The 21,529-nt window shown below is 37.1% G+C and overlaps 1 pseudogene; it reads left to right on the forward strand.

The window, feature by feature from the left end:
- The first annotated feature begins 18,045 nt into the window (after positions 1-18,045).
- LOC122219285 lies at positions 18,046-21,236 on the forward strand (annotated as a pseudogene).
- The last annotated feature ends 293 nt before the right edge of the window (positions 21,237-21,529 follow it).

The following is a 21,529-nucleotide window of genomic DNA, read 5'->3' on the forward strand; positions in this document are numbered from 1 at the left end:
AGAGCCAGCTGTTCGTGCACATCTGGGAAAAGGGGAGCCAGCCTGGGGCTTGGTAGGGATCTTGGGGGCTCACTGATCAAGAGAGCAGTCCCCTAACTTGAGCACTGAGGGAAGAGCGTATATTGCCCCTCCAAGGACAAAAGACCCTGCAAACGCCAGCCAGAGGCCCTTTGTCAGCTGGGTGGAGTAGCACTTCCCAGAACCAGCAGGATCTGGGAAGGATCCCTTAAGACATGGAGTTTTGAATCCCAGCCAAACACCTAGAGATGCAGGAGACTGTGGAGCAGGACAGACCTGCAACCCATGCTATTCTGTGAGGGTCGCCTAAACAGCATGGATTGGGACACTCCGTCCAGGGAGGAGAGATTGCACTGTCACCATTTTTGTCCCCATCACCAATACAGTGGGGCTTCAGGGAATAAGACAGCGACCCCCAGTGGAGGCGGGGCCCACTTACACCAAACCTGTCAGTCCGTGCCTGGTAAGGGCTTGTCTACCAGAGGAAGATTGACAATGACTGAATCTAAAAGCCACTCTTTCAGACCAGCATGGCCACAGGCTCCAAGGCACGAACAGACAACTGTCGTACAGTTTTGCATTTTCTGATTGGATTTTTGATCAATTCTTATTATACATATATGTTTTTATTTTTCTTTCTTTCTTTCTTTCTTTCTTTCTTTCTTTCTTTCTTTCTTTCTTTCTTTCCTTCTTCTGGTTGTTTGTTTAACCAGGCATTTTAATTCTATTCTTTTTATACCTTTTCTGTATCTCCTTTATTTTCCTCTCTCTCTCTCTCTCTCTCTCTCTCTCTCTCTCTCTTTCTCTCTCTCTTTCTGGATTAAGTCTTATCATTTCTTTGATTCCCTGCCTGGACTTCTTTATCTGATCTTGTCATTTCTCTCTTGTATGGGATAAGGCTTCTTCTACTCCTTGCCCTTTTCATTTTTTCCAGAGTTACTTCAAACAACAAATCAAAGCACACCTTGTAGAAGGTCAAAACCCTCACAACAAGTAGGGATAAAGCAACCAGAGACATTAAACAGACTACACAAAACACACTCCAAATACACGTCCTGAAGTGCCAGGCCCTGGACAGTCTATGACCCCTTTTTAATATAGTAGCACTCACAGGTGCAGGACACATAACAGAAATAAACAATATAGAATCTAAAAAAAAAAAAAAACCAGTAGAGTAGATCAATGAAACCAAGAGTTGGTTTTTTGAAACAATAAACAAAATTGATAAACCTCTAGCCAGGTTTCTCAAAAAGAAAAGGGAGATGACCCAAATAGATAAAATCATGAATGAAAATGGACTTATTACAACCAATCCCTCAAAAATACAAGCAGTTATCAAGGAATACTATGAAAAATTATATGCCAACAAACTGGACAACCTGGAAGAAACGGACAAATTCCTAAGCATCCACACACTTCAAAAATTCAAACAGGAAGAAATACAAAATTTGAACCGACCCATAACCAGTGAAGAAATTGAATCAATTGTCAAAAATCTCCCAAAAAATAAGAGTCCAGGACCAGATGGCTTCCCTGGGGAATTCTACCAGACATTTAAAGCAGAGATAATCCCTACCCGTCTCAAGACGTTCCAAAAAATAGAAAGGAAAGGAAACCCCAGACTCATCCTATGAAGCCAGCATTACTTTGATTCCTAAACCAGACAGAGACCCAGCAGAAAAAGAGAACCACAGGCCAATATCCCTGATGAGCATGGATGCAAAAATTCTCAACAAGATACTAGCAAATCAAATTCAACAGCATATTAGAAGAATTATTCACCATGATCAAGTGTGATTCATTCCTGGGCTGCAGGACTGGTTCAAGATTCACAAATCAATCAATGTGATACATCACATTAATAAAAAAAAAAAAGATAAGAACCGTATGATCCTGTCAATCGATGCAGAAAAAGCATTTGACAAAATTCAGCATCCTTTCTTCATAAAAACCCTCGAGAAAGTCGGGACAGAAGGAACATATTTAAACATCATAAAAGCCATTGATGAAAAGCCACAGCTAATATCATCCTCAATGGGGAAAAACTGAGAGCTTTCCCCAGGTATCAGGAACACGACAGTGATGTCCACGCTCACCGCTGTTGTTTAACATAGTGTTGGAAGTGCTAGCGTCAGCAATCAGACAACAAAAGGAAATCAAATGCATCAAAATGGGCAAAGATGGAGTCAATCTTTCACTTTTTGCAGATGACACAATACTCTACATGGAAAACCTGATAGACTCCACCAAAAGTCTGCTAGAACTGATACATGAATTCAGCAAAGTCGCAGGATACAAAATCAATGTACAGAAATCAGTTGCATTCTTATACACTAATAATGAAGGAAAAGAAAGGCAAATAAAGAAACTGATCCCATTCACAATTTCACTAAGAATCATAAAATACCTAGGAATAAACCTAACCAAAGATGTAAAAGATCTGTATGCTGAAAACTATAGAAAGCTTATGAAGGAAATTGAAGAAGATGTAAAGAAACGGAAAAACATTCCATGCTCATGGATTGGAAGAATAAATATTGTTAACATGTCAATACTATCCAAAGTAATCTATGCATTCAATGCAATCCCAATCAATGGGGAAAACCTGAGAGCTTTCTCCCTGAGATCAGGAACATGACAGGGATGCATTGCACCAGCATTCTTCTCGAAGCTAGAACAAGCAATCCTAAAATTTGTAAGGAACCACAAAGGACCCTGAATAGCCAAAGTAATTTTGAAGAAGACCAAAGCAGGAGGCATCAAAATCCCAGGCTTTAGCCTCTACTACAAAACTATAATCATCAAGACAACATGGTATTGGCACAAAAACAGACACATAGACCAATGAAATAGAATAGAAACCCCAGAATTAGACACACAAAAGTATGGCCAAGTAATCTTTGACAAAGCAGGAAAGAACATCCAATGGAAAAAAGACAGTCTCTTTAGCAAATGGTGCTGGAAGAACTGGACAGCAACATACAGAAGGATGAAACTAGACCACTTTCTTACACCATTCACAAAAATAAACTCAAAATGGATAAATGACCTGAATTTGAGACAGGAAACCATCAAAACCCTAGAGGAGAAAGCAGGAAAAAACCTCTTACCTCAGCTGCAGCAATTTCTTACTTGACACATCCCCAAAGGCAAGGGAATTAAAAGCAAAAATGAACTATTGCGGCCTCATGAAGAGAAAAAGCTTCTGCACTGCAAAGGAAACAATCAACAAAACTAAAAGGCAACTGTCAGAATGGGAAAAGATGTTTGCAAATGACCTATCAGACAAAGGGCTAGTATCCAAAATCTATAAAGAACTCGCCAAACTCCACAACCGAAAAACAAATAATCCAGTGAAGAAATGGGTGAAAACATGAATAGACACTTCTCTAAAGAAGACATCCAATGGCCAACAGGCACATGAAAAGATGCTCAATGTCGCTCTGCATCAGGGAAATACAAATCAAAACCACACTCAGATACCACCTCATGCAGCCAGAGTGGCTAAAATGAACATACCAAGAGACTATAGATGCTGGTGAGGCTGTGGAGAAACGAGAACACTCTTGCACTGTTGGTGGGAATGCAAACTGGTACAGCCACTCTGGAAAACAGTGTGGAGGTTCCTCAAGAAACTAAAAATAGATCTACCCTATGACCCAGTAATAGCACTGCTAGGAATATACCCAAGGGATACAGGAGTTCTGATGCATAGGGGCACATGTACCCCAATGTTTATAGCAGCACTTTCAACAATAGCCAAATTATGGAAAGAGTCTAAATGTTATCAAATGATGAATGGATAAAGAAATTGTGGTTTATATACACAATGGAATACTACATGGCAATAAGAAAGAATGAAATATGGCCTTTTGTAGCAATGTGGATGGTACTGGAGAGTGTTATGCTAAGTGAAATAAGTCACAAAAAGAAATACAGATACCATATGTTTTCACTCCTATGTGGATCCTGAGAAACTTAACAGAAGACCATGAGGGAGGGGAAGGGGGAAAAAAAGGTTAGAGAGGGAGGGAGCCAAGACATAAAAGATTCTTAAAAACTGAGAATAAACTGAGGGTTGATGGTGGATGGGAATGAGGGGAAGTGGGTGATGGGTATTGAGGAGGGCCCCTGTTGGGATGAGCACTGGGTGTTGTATGGAAACCAATTTGACAATAAATTTCATATAAAAAAAGAAGTTGTGGTTTATATAGACAACGGAATACTACTTGCCAATGAGAAAGAGTGAAATATGGCCTTTTGTAGAAACGTGGATGGAATGTGTAGAATCGTGGATGGAGAGTGTTGTGCTAAGTGAAATAAGTCATACAGAAAAAGATACCACATGTTTTCACTCTTATGTGGATGCTGAGAAATTTAACAGAAGACCATGCGGGAGGGGAAGGGGGAAAAAAAGTTACAGAGAGGGAAGGAGGCAAACGATAAGAGACTCCTAAAAACTGAAAATAAACTGAGGGTTGATGGGGTTGGGAGGGAGGGGAAAGCGGGTGATGGGCACTGAGGAGGGCACCTGTTGGGATGAGCACTGGGTGCTGTATGGAAACCAATCTGACAATAAATTTCATATTAAAAAAAAAGAAATAGCAATTCCTCTGCTATTTCCAAATAAATTAATTTTGCTAGCAAAGTAAAAAAAAAAATTAAATAATAAATAAAACAAAGAGTGTAACAAGAGATGAGGAAAGGCACAACATCATAATTAAGGAGTCTATCCATCAACAAGTACTAACAATTGTAAATATTTATGCCTCTTATATATTATATATTATATAGATATATGTAATATAAATATTTATATATTTGGAACACACAAATATATAAATCAATTGGTGACTAACATATAGAAACCCATTGATAATAATACAATAGTACTACAGGACATTAATACTGCACTTATAGCAATGGGAAGATCATCTAAGCACAAAATCAATAAGAACTCAAAGGCTCTGAATGACACACTGCACCAGATGAACTTAACAGATATTCAAAACGTTTCATCCTAAAAGCAGAATACATTTTTCTTGAATGTACATGGAACATTCTCCAGAATAGATCACATACTGGGTAGAAATCAGCCCTCAACAGGTAAAGATTGATATCACGCCATGTATATTTTCAGATCACAACACAAAAAAGCTAGAAAGCAATCGCAAGAAAAATTTTGTTAGCGCTCAAATACATGAAGGTAAAAAAAAAAAAAAAATCCTACTAAATAATGAATGGGTTAACCAGAAAATTAGAGAAGAACTTTTTTTTAAACATGAAAGCCAATGAAAATGAAAACACAAGATCAAAACCTTTGAGATGCAGCCAAGGCAGTCCTAAGAGGAAAGTACATTGCAAGTCAGGCCTATCTCAAGAAGCAAGAAAGGTCTGAAATACACAACATTACATCTAAAGGAGCTAAAAAAGGAACTGCAAATAAAGCCTACAGCCAGCAGAAGGGAAATAATAAAGATTAGAGCAAAAATAAATGACTAGAAACAAACAAAAAAACCCAGAAGACACCAATGATACTAAATAATGGTACTTTGAAAGAATAAAGAAAATTGAGGGTCGTCTGGGTGGCTCAGTCAGTTAAGCATCTGACTTTGGCTCAGGTCATGATCTCACAGTTTTTGAGTTCAAGCCCCACATCAGGTTCTGTGCTGACAGCTCAAAGCCTGGAGCCTGTTTCAGATTCTCCCTCCCTCTCTCTCTCTGCTACCTCCCTGCTCATGCTCTTGTCTCTGTCTCTCTCTCTTTTTCTCTCTCTCTCTCTCAAAAATAAATATTTAAAAATTTTAAAAAAAAAGAATGAAGAAAGTTGAAAAACCCCTAGCCAGACTTATCAGAAAGAGAGAGGATCCAAATAGATAAAATCACAAATGAAAGAGGAGAAATGACAACCAATCACACAGAATTCTCAGTGAATTATTGAGACATCATCAACATAAATAGCTTCTCCACAATGAAGGAAAGAATCAACAAAACTAAAAGGCAGCCTACAGAATGAGAGAATATATTTCCAAGTGACATGTCAGATAGAGTTAGTATCCAAAATCTACAAAGAACTTATCAAACTCAACACCAAAAAAAACAAATAATCCAGTGAAGAAATGGGCAGAAGACATGAATAGACACTTTTCTGTTAAATAGCTAACAGATGCATGAAAAGATTCTCAACATCATTCATCATCAGGGAAATACAAATCAAAACCACATTAAGATACTACCTCACACTGGTCAGAATGGCTAAAATTCACAACTCAAGAAAAACAGGTGTTGGTGAGGATGCAGAAAAAGGGAAACACTTTTGCACTATTGGTGGGAATGCAAACTGGTGCAGCCACTCTAAAAACAGTGTGGAGGTTCCTCAAAAAACTAAAAATACAACTACCCTACAATGAGAAATTCTATTAGAATATTTACCCAAAGGTTACAAAAATATAGATTCAATGGGTACATGCATCCCAATGTCTATAGCAGCATTATCAACAATAGGCAAACTATGGAGAGAGCCCAAATGTGGTAAAACGATAAAAAGATGTGGTACAAATATACAATGGAATACCACTCAGTCATCAAAAAGAATGGAATCTTGCCATTTGTAATTACATGGATAAAGCTAGAATGTGTTATGCTAAGTGAAATAAGCAATCAGAGAAAACAAATACCATATGATTTCACTCATATGTGGAATTTGAGAAACAAAACATGATATGGAAAGGGGGCAGAGAAGAGAGGGAAACAAACCACAAGAGACTCTTAACAATAGAGAACAAACTGAGGGTTGATGGAGGGAGGCGGGTGGGAGATGGGCTAGATGGGTGATGGGTACTAAGGAGGGAACTTGTTGGAATGAGCACGGGGTGTCATAGGTAAGTGATGAATCACTGAATTTTACTCTTGAAACCAATAGCACACTGTATGTTAACTAACTAGAAGGTTTTTTTTTTTAAAGAATCTTCATATTTTGGGGGTTTTTATTCTCTTTTTTTCCCTTCCCCTACGTTCATACACCTTTGATCACCATATCTTTGTAAGATAACTTGAAGTTTGTAATTGTGAGGCCTCCAGTTTTGCTTTTCTTTTTTGAGGGATGCTTTTGAGGGATACTGGGGTCTTTTTATGTTTTCATACAAATTTTAGGATTGTTTGTTCTAGCTTTGGGGGAGTGAATGATGCTGATTACTGACAACATCTGAGGACTGAGGTGGCAGAAGCGTCGAGGGGATGGCCCAGCAGCCCCACTGCTCAGGGCGGGGTCTACAAGGGGCAGGACTTGGGGATGGGAATGACCTACTTACTTACCCTTCAACAATAAACAGTCCTTAATGTCTCTTTCTTCTCTGAAAGGTGACCCCAGAGATGACATCACTGTATGAACAGAAACGAAATATTGGAAAATTCAATAGCTGTACTGAGCATGGGACAAACACCTCAGAACTCTCCTGAGCTTGACAGAGCCCGTGGGAAACAGAGAAAATGAACTCCTTACTATCAACCCCTGTACTCAGCCAGCTCAATAATGAGATCCCAAGGGTCTACCTTCCTAGGAAGAAGCGAATACTTAGAAAATCTCCTTAACTACATTTCTAACTTTAAATAATGAACACTGCTCTTTCACCAGGTCCACAGAGATATCATACCATTCTGGGAGAAAGGATGAGCAAATACAACAGGTCTACAATTTCTCACAACATAGTGGGACCACCATCAATAAATTAAACCACAGTGCCATGGTCATTTCTCACTAAGCTTCTAGATCCTAACTGCCCTCAATAAGGGTAAATAGGGTAGTTATTCAGGGGTTAATGAGAAGCTCTGTTTATATTCTTACGTAGAGGACAGAGAAAAGGCAAGGAAAATACAAGTGATCAAAACTCTGGAATGCCTTTTTTTTTTTAAGTATAGTTGATATATAATATTAGTTCCAGGTGTTCAACATAGTGCTTCAACAATCATATACATTATGAAATGATCACTATTTTAAGTGTATTCACCATCTGCTGCAATACAATGTTGTTACAATATTATTGAATGTATTCCCTCTACTGTACTTTTCATCTCTGTGACCTATATATTTTGTAACTGGAAGTTTAAACCTCTTAATCCCCTTCTCCTCTTTCACCCATCCCCCTACCAGCCCTTCTGGCAACCACCAATTTGTTCTCTGTATTTGTAAGTCTATTTCTGGTTTTGTTTGGTCTATTCGTTTTGTAGATTGATATCTTGCCATTCACAACATGGATGGACATAGAAGGTATAATGCTACATGAAAAAAGTCAGAGAAAGGCAAATAACATTATTTCACTTAGGTGCAGAATGCAGTTTTTATTGATTAGATTAATTCATCGATCAATCATAGAAAAAATTACATGAACATTTACACATCCATGTATTCTTTTATCTACTCTGCCTTCTAAATTAAAACCATACAGATATCACCTCACGCCAGTCAGAGTGGCTAAAATGAACAAATTAGGAGACTATGCTGAGAGGATGCTGGAGAGGATGTGGAGAAACGGGAACCCTCTTGCACTGTTGGTGGGAATGCAAACTGGTGCAGCCGCTCTGGAAAGCAGTGTGGAGGTTCCTCAAAAAATTAAAAATAGACCTACTCTATGACCCAGCAATAGCACTGCTAGGAATTTACCCAAGGGATACGGGAGTACTGATGCATAGGGGCACTTGTACCCCAATGTTTATAGCAGCACTCTCAACAATAGCCAAATTATGGAAAGAGCCTAAATGTCCATCAACTGATGAATGGATAAAAAAATTGTGGTTTATATACACAATGGAGTACTACGTGGCAATGAGAAAGAATGAAATATGGCCCTTTGTAGCAACGTGGATGGAACTGGAGAGTGTGATGCTAAGTGAAATAAGCCATACAGAGAAAGACAGATACCATATGGTTTCACTCTTATGTGGATCCTGAGAAACTTAACAGAAACCCATGGGGGAGGGGAAGGGGGAAAAAAAAGAGGTTAGAGTGGGAGAGAGCCAAAGCATAAGAGACTCTTAAAAACTGAGAACAAACTGAGGGTTGATGGGGGGTGGGAGGGAGGGGAGGGTGGGTGATGGGTATTGAGGAGGGCACCTTTTGGGATGAGCACTGGGTGTTGTATGGAAACCAATCTGACAATAAATTTCATATATTGAAAAAAAAATAATAAATAAATAAATAAATAAATAAATAAAATAAAGTATAATATGAAGCTAAAAAATAAAAATAAATTAAAATAAATTAAAACCATGAAATTTTTAAATGGCTGAGTAATATTTAATTGTATCTTTGTATGTTCATACATATCTATACCACATCTTCATAAATTCATCTATTGATGGACACTTGGACTGTTTCCATATCTTGACTATTGTAAAAAATGCTACAATAAAAAAAAATGCTACAATAAACATAGGAGTGGACTTATGTTTTTGAATTAGTGTTTTTGTTTTCTTTTTTAGGCACTTGTGATGAGCATTAAGTGATGTATGAAATTGTTGAATCACTATAATCTACACCTGAAACTAATGTAACACTGTATGTCAACTATACTGGAATTAATGAAATAAAAAGTGTTTTTGTTTTCTTTGTAAATACCCAGTAGTGCAATTACTGAATCACATACTATTTCTATTTTTAACTTCTTGGAGAATCTTCATACTACTTTTCACAGTGGCTGCACCAGTTTGCATTCCCACCAGCAGTGACTGAGGGTTTCCTCCACACTCTCACCAACACTTGTTACTTATTTTTTATTTTAGCCATTCTGCCAGTTGTAAGGTGATATATTATTATGGTTTTGATTTTCATTCCCCTGATGATGAGTGACGTTTCAGCATCTTTATATGTGTTTGTTTGCCATCTGTATGTCATCTTTGGGAAAATATCTATTCAAGTTCTCCACCATAAGAAATGGTATCTTGGCATTTGCAACAACATGGATGGACCTAGAGAGAACAACGCTAAGTGAAACAAGCCAAATACCATATGATTTTACTCATGTATGTAATTTGAGAAATTAGTTTCCACATATGAAATTCCACAAATGAAAGTCAACTTCCTGGATTACTCAACTGATGACAATAGTTGAGAAAAGACATGGAAACAATTCTGTATGACTCAAACATTTTCTCTAAAACTCTATGCAGTGCTGCTGCTTTGCAATAATTGGTGAAGAGTTCAAGACTCTTCACAGGCTAACCCTGGGCTTACTAACCACTTAATGCCACTTCTTGTGACTTAATATATACTCTGGTTAATTATTTCCCATTCTTCAGCAGTCAGCTGAAATACAATATCTCCATGAAACTGTGACCCCATAGATTCAAATAACCTCTCCAACTGCTTTGTATCCCAAATGGCATTTGTGTGTGCCACTAAAAGAACAATTCTCATTTTTTAGCTTTTATTATTATTATTTTAAAACATTTTTGTTTCCCGCCATATTGTGAGCTCTTCAAAGTTGGGATAGTATCCTCTTTACATCCCTTTTGGCTTCTAACACAGTGTAACTTATATCAAATGACCTTTCACATAAAGAATTACCATAATACTCTGGGATAAATATTGATTTTAGGGGCACCTGGCTGGCTCAGTCACCTAAGTGTCCAAATCTTGATTTCAGCTGAGGTCATGATCCCACAGTTAGTGGATTTGAGTCCCATGTCAGCCTCTCCACTGACAACATGAAGCCTGCTTGAGATTCTCTCTCTTCTCTCTCCCTCTCTGCCCCACCCCCACACTCACTTGATTGCTTTTTCTCTCTCTCTCAAAATAACCTTTTTTTAAAATACTGATTTTAACTAAATCATCAGTTATTTCACTTTCAATTCATACTCTTCTCCAGCTCTCTGTCCAGTGTTCTTCAACATTAGAAGCAAACTTATTACAATTATCCATTGTATACATTCTCTATCACATCTGCCAAGCAGGTTATATAACTCTCTCAATTCAATATAAACTAGATCATTCAAACAAGGGCAATGCAGAATCACTTTTTTAAATATTGTGAAAAAATGACACTTTCAGATATTTGGGGCCAAAGTAAATGTCTTTTTCTTCTAAGTGTTAGTCACAAACTGCAGGCTACTATGGAAATTCTGAAATAATCAGGAGAGTTTCTTTTGTGATTTTCTGATAATAATTACAGAGTGACATGATAGTAAATCCACTCTTCTGATATAATGCCAAAAAAGTGATTATTCTCTATTATTTTATTCTATGCAGTTGTTTATGCAATTTCTTCCTGTCATGATTGTTTTTATTCCATACCCATATGTTATTGCTGTTTTATAGCAAATGTATAACCACCAAATTCTAACAAGGTTGAAATTTCCTACAAATCTTTGATAATCATCTGATCCTTCGAATCATAGACATAATGCAAAGGATAGAGAGTGGACACTTATGAACTCTAGAGGCAAAACTTGATTTTATACAATAGCAAATATTCCAATGAAAAATTAAAATATCTTTCAAATAAATTATAAAGACTAGATGATAAAAGTGCGATATCATTTTTTGCTTTATCCTTAACATCCACACTTAAGGATGAAGTATCATTGGGAAAATGCAAATCAAAATTCTGTGGGAAATGTCCATCAATGTAGTGTATATATACAATGGAATGTTATTTGGCCATGATAAAGAATTAAATCTTGCCCTCTTCAATGAAGTAGTTGGATCTATAGAGTATTATGCTAACCAAAATAAATCAGTCAGAGAAAGACAAATACCACATAAATTTACTCATTTGTGGAATTTAAGAAATAAAACAAAGGAGAATAGTCAAAAAAAAGAGTGAGAGAGAGGGAAACCAAGAAACAGATTCGTAACTATAGAGAAGAAACTGATGGTTACTAAAGGGGAGGTGCATGGGGGGTAATTACACAGGTGATAAGGATTAAGAGTACACTTACCTTGATGATCAGGGAATAATATATGGAATCGTTAAAACACGATATTGTACACCTGAAACTAATATTACACTGTATGGTAACTAACTGGAATTTCTATAAAAACATTAAAAAACAAAAAAAAAATACACAATTATGAAAATTTATGCAAATGGTGCTGGGAGAACTGGACTGTGACATGAAGAAGAATGAAATTGGACCATTTTCTTACACCACACACAAAAATAAATGCAAAATGGATAAAAACCTAAATGTGAGACAGGAAACCATGAAAATCCTAGAGGAGAAAAGAGGCAACAACCTCTTTGACCTCAGCCACAGCAACTTCTTGACAAGTCTCAGAGGCAAGGGAAACAAAAGCAAAACCACAATGAGATACCACTTTGCAACTGTCAGAATAGCTAACATCAACAACTCAGGAAACAACAGATGTTGACAAGGATGCAGAGAAAGAGGAATCCTAGTGTACTACTGGTGGGAATGCAAACTGGTACAGCCACTCTGGAAAACAGTATGGAGGTTCCCCAAAACATTAAAAATAGAAATACCCTATGACTCAGCAATCCCACTACTAGGTATTTATCCAAAGGATCAGGAGTGCTGATTCATAAGGGCATATGCACCCCAATGTTTATAGCAGCAATATCAACAATAACCAAAGTATTGAAAGAGCCCAAGTTTCCATTAACTGATGGACAGCCATTGGAAAGAATGAAATCTTGTCATTTCCAACAATGTGAATGGAACTACAGTGTATTTTGCTAAGCAAAATAAGTCAGTCAGAGAAAGACAGATACCACATGATTTCACTCATACGTAGAATTTGAGAAATTTAATATGATCATAGGGGAAGGGAAGGAAAATAAGATAAAAATGAGAGGGAGGCAAAACATAAGAGACTCTTAAATACAGAGAATAAACTGAGGGTGGATGGGGATGAGGGGGCGGGGTTGGGGAAAATGAGTGATGGACATTAAGGAGGGCACTTGTTGTCATGAGCACTGGGTGTTATACATAAGGGACGAATCAGTGGATTCTTCTCCTGAAGCCAAAACTACACTGTATATTAACTAACTTGAGAAAGAAAATAAAAAGATGTTGTGTATATATATATATATATATATATATATATATATATATATATATATACATTGAAATATTACTCGGCAATCAAAAAGAATTAAATCTTGCCATTTGCAGGAATGTAGATGGAACTGGAGGGTATTATACTAAGTAAAATTGGTCAGAGGAAGACAGATACCATATGATTTCACCCATATGTGGAATTTGAGAAATTTAGCAGATGAACATAGGGGAAGGCAAGGAAAAATAGATAAAAAACATAAGGAGGCAAACCAAAAGAGACTCTTAAGTACAGAGAACAAGTTGAGTGTTAAATGGGAGATGGTCATTAGGGAGGGCAAGTGTTGGGATCAGCACTGGGCATCATACATAAGAGATAAATCACTGGGTTCTACTCCTGAAGCCCAAACTACACTGTATGTTAATTAACATGGGAAAGAATGAATGAATGAATGAATGAATGAATCTTATAGGTTAACATCTACTGTAATTCTAGTCTTTGAAATGCACATTTAGCAGCAAATTTTATCTGTAACGCATTTACTACCTAGAGAAAAAAATTCTGAATATACAGTTCCTCATTCCCGCCCTGAAGCTTTCCTTCATGTTGGCATAACTTTTGCATCTATTCCATTTCTCCTAATGAAACATCAGGATATGGTCTAATTCTCCAACCTCTTCATGAACTGCTTTTTCTCTGCCACTTTACAGACATCAATCGGATGCAGGTCAATGGTTTAGGAAATCTTTCTTCGTGATCTGGGCTTTCAGGCAACACTGGGAAATTTTGCTCCCTTCTTAATCTGAATTAATGCTTTTATAATGTGCCTCTAGGACTAAGACCTATTTGCTGGGTTTTTTTCAGTCAGAATGAGTAGCAAGAATCTGCGACAGGTTTCATCACCTCATGAAGTCACGTGTTCAAGAAGGTGGAGTCCTCCTGTCCAGAATGAGTTTTTAACCTGCTTGGGGAACAGCAGAATTCACAGAATTCACAGCCACGCTGCAGGAAAGACATGAAGGGGCAGCAGTGCTGGACAGCACGTGCTTAGCTTTTCCACACGTTGTGGGCTCCTCGCTGGTCAAGAAGCAGCATATCGGGAGAACTGTCTCTGGATCATAGTAACGTCCATCTTCAATCTCTCTTGGAAAAGAGCGTGTCTGGGTTGGTAAAACAATTGGGGGAGGTAAGGGAAACTGAGCTTAGAGTTATATGCACTGATTCCTCTGGTTTTCTTTCAGAATTCTTATACAATAAATCAATATTGTAAATCTCTTCAGAGAAATTCTCCCTTTTAAGCTCTATTATGAAAGATTAAATCTATTCTCCACTAGAAGAGGAGGACATGAAACTCTTTCTCGACGTGTGATTTCAGACATTTTGATCCAGCAGAAATGTAATGGGGAAATGTAGGTTAAATTGGAAATGAAGGACTGAAATACAATATTTTATGCAAGAGGACTGTGCACATGGGAAGGAATCAGATCTGTCTCTAAATCTCATGGTGTGCATGAAAAATTATTTGAAGATTTCCAATGTCAGGGTTTTAATTGGCAGAAGGATTTTTCCCCTTTCTGAATTAATCTCTGAAAGACATAGCGATAATGGAAATAGCTAAGGAATTAACAGCATGGCATTGACGTTCATTTTCAAAAAATTTTAATTTTTGTTTTCATATAATTTTAACTGAGGTTCTGTCTTATTCAGAAGTCAGGAACTATTACACACACCAACTTGTCTGTTGATATAAATAAGTATTATTTATTCATCTCCCTGCTCAGACATTATAGACCTATAAAGATGTGTGGCAGTGTGCAACACATTTCAGAGAGTTATTTTTTTATCCAATTTAGTCAATGTCAGAATCCAGGCTTAAACCAGGATTCTTGAAAAACCAATTCTTTTTTATGTTTATTTTTGAGATAGAGACAGAGTGTAAGTGGGGGGAGAGCAAGAGAGAGACGAAGAGACAGAATCCAAAGCAGGTTTTAGGCTCTGAACTGTCAGCACAGAGTCCAATGTGGGGTTTGAACCCATGAACCATGAGATCAGACACTTACCTGACTGAGCCACCCTGGTACCCCTTGAAAAGCTAATTCTGAGGGAATCTCCAACTGACTCTCTCAACTATTTTAGCCAGTATAATCAGTTGCTTCTAAACATTTCTACTTTTGAATCATGGCCAGAGTTTGAAGTATTTTCTTCATAATATCCAGGAAACATATTTGAAATGGCATAATAAACCAATAGCATACTGTATATATTTGTATTATATCTACACACATGCGCACGAGTGCGCACACACACACACACACACACACACACACACACACACACAAAGGGAGACAGGGACACTAGTTTGATATTTACTTGTTAATTTTCAATAAGTATTTTCCCTTAGTTATTTTTTTTTTTTTGAGAGAGAGAGAGCATGAAGGGGGAGTGGGGCAGAGAGAGAATGTCAAGCCGGCTCTATGCCCAGCACAGAGCCTGACATGGGGTTTGAACCCAGATTCATGACCTGAGCCAAAATCAAGAGTCAAACACCTAACTTACTGAGCCACCCAGGTGCCACTCTTATTTATTTTTTTAATTTTTTTAATGTTTATTTATTGTTGAGAGAAAGAGAGAGAGTGTGAGCAGAGTAGGGGCAAAGACAGAGGAAGACACAGAATCCGAACCAGGCTCCAGGCTCTGAGCTGTCATCACAGAGCCTGATGCAGGGCTTGAACTCAAGAACTGTGAGATCATGACCTGAGCCAAAGTTGAAGCTTAACCCACTGACCCACCCAGGCACCCCCGTTATTTTTTAGTAGAAGCTTTCTGGATGTTACTATGGCTTCAGGCACTAAGAAGTTGTATTTTTATATTCAGTGATAGCACACAATGGAGAACTAGTGATAATCTGTTCAATTGTTAAAAATTTGGGCTGTTCTAATATCCTCATGCATGTCCACAGGAGCTCTACCTGTATCACACTACTGAATAAGGCTGAGCTCATTATTCCTTAGAACAGAAACTAATGTCTTAAATTACTTTTCACCAGACTGAATGTACCTGTTATTTGTTACCATATAAATCACAGATATTTTCCACTTGTCTGCCACCTTCTCTCCTCCCATTTAGGTAACTTCAAAAACACCAACGTATGTTTTAATGTAAAAAAAAAAAGTGCTAACTAATAACTTTAAGTGATTTTACACTTTTATTCATAGTATGATAATTGTTCTTTTGTTCAACAATTATGTATAAATATGTGGGAAAGGTAAACGGTAGATAGATACAGATAGATACATAGATACACAGATATTGGATAGATACGTATTGGGGGAATGTTTTAGGCAGCATGGAGAGCTATCAAGCACACTTTCTTAAAGATTGCAAAATATCATTAGAGGCTGTTAAACTTTTACCTACATGGCACATTATAATTTTTCCTTATAACAATTGTACTAATATTTATAGAGATATGCTATGCTCTAAGCAGATTTATTACTAAGTTAATCTTGACCCCAAGCAGTTTTGTTTTTCTTATTTTCACAATAAGAAATCTGAGCCCAGAAGTGCTTGGTAAATTGTCTGGGAGAAAACTCTTAAGTAACTTGCAGAGACGTGAAGAAAAACTCTTCCTATGCTTTTAGGCTCTGGGATACACTGGCCATCTGCAGATACCCCTTTCATGACATACGATATCAAACAAAAAAAAGATATATTCAGAGTAACCCTCTTTAAGCAAGAAACATTCAGAGCCAGACAAAAGAATGAGCAGGATTACAAAACAAGTAGAAATCCAGAAAAGGGGACGTGTTCCAAGGGCTTCTGATGGAAATGAGTTTACATGTCGAACTGGGAGGAAGCCAGGAGTCCATGTGTGTAAAGTGACTTCTGAGATGAGAATGAGGCCTTGTGCATGTCCATCAAGGAATCTTAAAGGACTGGAGTATTTCTTCAGTGTAACAGAAAGGGGCCCGCAAATTAAAAAGCACATGGATGATGTAATTGATTTTATTGAATCTTGTGACAATGTAAACAACAACAAAAAAGAATGGATGAAAGGAGTGAAGACAGCAGCCAGAATCTAGAAAAGAGACAATGGGGGTACCTGGGTGGCTCAGTTGGTTAGGCATCCAACATGGACTCAGGTCATCATCTCAGGGTTCGTGGTTTCAAGCCCCATGTCTGGCTCTGTGCTGACAGCTCAGAGCCTGGAGCCTGCTTCAGATACTGTCTCTTCCTCTCTCTCTCTCTCTCTGCCCCTCCTCTCTTTCTCTCTCTCTCTCAAAACTAAATAAACGTTTTAAAAAATGTTTAGAAAAGAGACAATAGTAGTTTAGAATACCATAGTGATTGTGGAAGCTTCTTAACAGTGAGAGGATAGTTAAAATACAACTTGCATTAAAATTTACCATTTCAGTGATAAGTTAAGTATTGGGATGAGAGACATAAAGGTGCCAAAGATAAAAGGCCATGTCTCCTACGTGAGAAATCACTACACCAACGGTACTACTCACTAAGATATGAAAGAAGAGGAACACTCTTTTCCTCATTCTGACATTAGCAAAATAATTACATTTTATAGGCAAATTTCCTGACCAAAAAAATAATGTGTTCACTATATCAAGCAAACTAGATGGGTAGAGAATCAGAGGGTCACATCACTTTAGAACCAGACCCTTTTCACACTTGCAAATTTACATGTGACAAATTTCACCAAACTCTCCAAGGTCACCTAGATAAAAATATAATATTAAACCCAACACCATAAAAGTATCTACAACAAATACCAGATTACTTGGCTATAATATTTACTTTGACCCATTATTTTTTTAATAATTAACATAAATTCTTTCTCTTTTTTTAGTTCTGTATTTAGTTAAATTATGTGGTCTCTACTGATCAATTTCTCCTTCTCCTTCTTCTTCCTTATTCCTCCTCCTGTTCCACATCATCATTCCCATCCTCCTTTCCCTCCTTCTGCTTTTCTCATTCTACGATTTGGACACTGAAGGACTATGGGTCAAAACAATCACACTTCTCTGCATGGTTTTATTCTGCTCGGCTTCTCGGACCATCCCAAACTGGAGATGGTCCTATCAGGAGTTGTCACTCTCTTCTACTTCGTTACATGGGTGGGTAACACAGCCATCATCCTTGCATCTCTCCTGGATTCCCATCTCCACACACCGATGTATTTTTTCCTCAGGAACTTATCTTTCCTGGATCTATGTTTCACAACCAGCATCATCCCTCAGATGCTCGTTAACTTGTGGGGACCTGACAAGACCATCAGCTATGTGGGCTGTGTCACTCAACTCTACGTTTATATGTGGTTGGGTTCCACTGAGTGTCTCCTCCTTGCTGTTATGTCCTATGATCGTTTCACAGCTATTTGTAAGCCCCTGCATTATTTGGTAATCATGAATCCACATCTCTGTCTCAAGATGATAATCACAGTCTGGAGCATTAGTTTGGCTGGTTCTGTATTATTATGTACACTCACCCTCAATTTGCCTCAATGTGGAAACAACCTTCTGGACCATTTCTTGTGTGAGTTGCCAGCTATGGTCAAGATAGCATGTATAGACACCACAACAGTTGAAATGTCTGTTTTTGCTTTAGGCTTTGTCTTTGTCCTTACACCACTCGGCCTTATTCTTATATCCTATGGCTACATCGCCAAAGCCGTGCTGAGAATAAAGTCAAAAGAAGGCCAACAAAAAGCAATTAATACCTGTGGATCTCATCTCACTGTCGTGTCCATCTTCTATGGAACTATTATCTACTTGTACCTGCAACCAGGTAACAGTGCCTCCAAAGACCAGGGAAAGTTCCTCACCCTCTTTTACACGATCATCACTCCAAGTCTTAACCCTCTCGTTTATACCCTGCGGAACAAGGACATGAAGAATGCATTGAGGAAGCTGGTGAGATTGACCGTGAATCTACAAAATCGAAGAGGAATGGAAAGTCAAAGAAAAGTATTACCCTGGATAAGAATGAAAACCATTTTCTAATTGTCTTTATTTGTTTTATTCAAGTGAAATAACACACAGTGTTATATAGTTTAGTTTCAGATGTACAATATGACTCAACAATTCTATACATTTATCAGTGCTCATCACGTGTAATTTTTTAAATCCCCTTTATCTATTTCACCCATCTCCTCACTCACCTCCCCTCTAGAAATTACTAATTCCCTATATTTAAGAGTCTGTTTTTTTAATCTCTTTCTTTTCTTTGTTTGTTCATTTGCTTTGATGCCTAAATTCAACATATGAGTGAAATCATATGGTATTTGTCTTTCTCTGACTTATTTCACTTAGCATTACATGCCCTAGCTCCAACCACGTTATTGCAAGTGGCAAGATTTTGTTCTTCTTATGGCTGATAAATATTCTATTCTGTTTCTTCTATCTTCTGTATCCATTCATCTATTGATGGGCACTTGGGTTGCTTCCATATAGTGACTATTAATAATGCTGCAGTAAACAGGGGTGCACATATCTTTTCAAATTAGTGTTTTAGTGGAATTAATGGATCATATAGTACTTCTATTTTTAGTTTTTCAAGGAAACTCCATAGTGTTTTCCACAGTGGCTGTACCAATTTGCATTCCCACCAACAGTGCATGAGGATAGCAATTCCTTTGACATCAGCCACAAAAACACTTTCTGAAATATGTCTCCTCTGACCAGAGAAACAAAAGCAACATTAAACTATTGAGACTACAGCAAAACTAAAAGAGTTTGCACAGCAAAGTAAACAATAAACAACACAAGAGGGCAAACTACCGAATGGGAGAAGATATATCTAAATGATATATTCAAAATGTATAAATAACTTATACAACTCAACACCAAAAAAATCTGATTTAAAAATAGGCAGAGTACCCTAATATACCTTTTTCCAAAGAAGACAGATAGATAGCCAACACACATGAAAATATGCTCAACATCACTAAGCATCAGAGAAATGCAAATTAAAACCACAATATGAGATTACCTTACATCTGTCAGAATAAGTAAAATCAAAAATGCAAAAAATAGCAAGTGTCGGTAAGGATATGGAGAAAAATGAACCCTCATGCACTGTTGGTGGGAATCTGTCTTCAATTTCTACTGAGGCAAGTAATTCCTAGATCATAGAGGCAATTAATAGAACAGTTGGTGCATATGAATATTCTGTGGATGCAAACAATACTATACCCATCCTACTTAGCTCTTTTATGACTCTAACCATTTGCATATCTTGAGGGAAAACAGGAATTTTTATTTTGTTTGTAATATAACACAAAGAGGCTCTAAATATAAACTTGAATGTATATGATTTATGCTAAAGACCCATAAGAACTGTTTTGTTTATCTGGTTTTGTATTTTCTATGCTAGTGCTTTCATCCTCAGAAATATAGACTTGAATGAGTGGCTTCACTTACTTTGTGGGGAGCATATAACATTGTAACGTACAAATAATGATTTTGTACATCAAATCTCTTGAGATGCCATACAAACATTTATCAATATCCTGACTAAATTGGTCTTTGTTATTGAAGTTATTTCTCACAAGAAAGTGAGAAGAAACAACTTAAAGGGCTTAAAAGGTAATAAAACAGTCTTATTCATTACTTATTCATTCATGAAACATTTATTCCATGACTGTCTCAGTCTCAATGGATAAAGAATATTACTCTTATGAGTTTAGTTAGGATTTGACTTAGCTCTATCTATAGAATCATGGAATTTATGTAAAGTTTGAGAAATGTAGATTTGTACATTTTTCTGTAGTGGACTCTCATAAAATGAATAAATCTTTTTATTTCCATTTATCATAATACAGTAAGTTAGATTTTTATGGGAAAATTGGATGAGTTTTTAATTGAACTTTGATATTTTCTGTGATCTGATACCTTTCTCTAAAAGACCCCATTATTTAATCATTGCAATCAATCACATATATAATATTTTCTTCTCTGTCACTTCATAATTCTCAAAATGTAAAGAAGAGGGATCACTGGATAATTTTTACTTTCCCACTCAGAATAACACAGAAATGCCTCACATAAAACATAATGTGAGGTAGGATGCTGTCAATGTCCTTTCATCTACACAAATCTCTTTCATAGGTGCCTCCAGAAACAGTTCACAAGCCAACAAAAATGTCCACACAGAGGATATAAGTTCTATGGGCCTGATGTACACAGTCTAGCCACCTCACTCAATGCACTTATATCTGGAAAGTTTGTTCTTACTCTTCACAAGAATCTTGAATAACGTTAGGAGAAATATTAAGTCATTTGCTAACTTCAATAATAAATACATCAAAAACAGACGAGCAATGGACTCTTAGGAAAACATTACATTTTATACCTATAATTGTTTGTTTTTATGTGTATCTCTAGTTCTTTTTTTCCTTTGCTTAAGTTTCTTCTGCATCAGTCCTGCAAAATACACCAATATTTTAAATAATTAATCTCCCTCTTATTTCCCTGAAAGAAGTGT

This window comes from Panthera leo, chromosome B2 (assembly GCF_018350215.1).
Source record: "Panthera leo isolate Ple1 chromosome B2, P.leo_Ple1_pat1.1, whole genome shotgun sequence".
Classification (NCBI taxonomy): domain Eukaryota; kingdom Metazoa; phylum Chordata; class Mammalia; order Carnivora; family Felidae; genus Panthera; species Panthera leo.